The sequence below is a fragment of the Branchiostoma floridae genome, chromosome 12, assembly GCF_000003815.2.
Source record: "Branchiostoma floridae strain S238N-H82 chromosome 12, Bfl_VNyyK, whole genome shotgun sequence".
Taxonomy (NCBI): Eukaryota; Metazoa; Chordata; class Leptocardii; order Amphioxiformes; family Branchiostomatidae; genus Branchiostoma; species Branchiostoma floridae.
In genome coordinates this window covers 17,057,035-17,057,346 of record NC_049990.1, presented here as the reverse complement: position 1 = coordinate 17,057,346, position 312 = coordinate 17,057,035, and positions in this window count along the sequence as shown.

Here is a 312-nt window from a genome sequence, read left to right as displayed (position 1 = left end):
ATTTGGTACAATATTTATTGACATGGTTTTCGGCCAACAACAACTTTCGTAAATCATTATTAACATGGCAAGTTCACTATTTTGAGCGGCACAGAGGCGTCGGCAGTAAATTTCTGAAGTGGGAACTATTGCTGACAAAATTTTAGCACGTGAAGTTCCGAAGACGCGACGCATCACGCTATCCTAGGGGGTCCGGGGGTATGCCCCCACTGGAACATTTTAAAATCATAACCCCCTGAAAGCAAATTTCTACATTTTCCGGCAAATGTTGCTAACAGACAAAGCTAAGTTTATGATTTCGATCAAAATTAC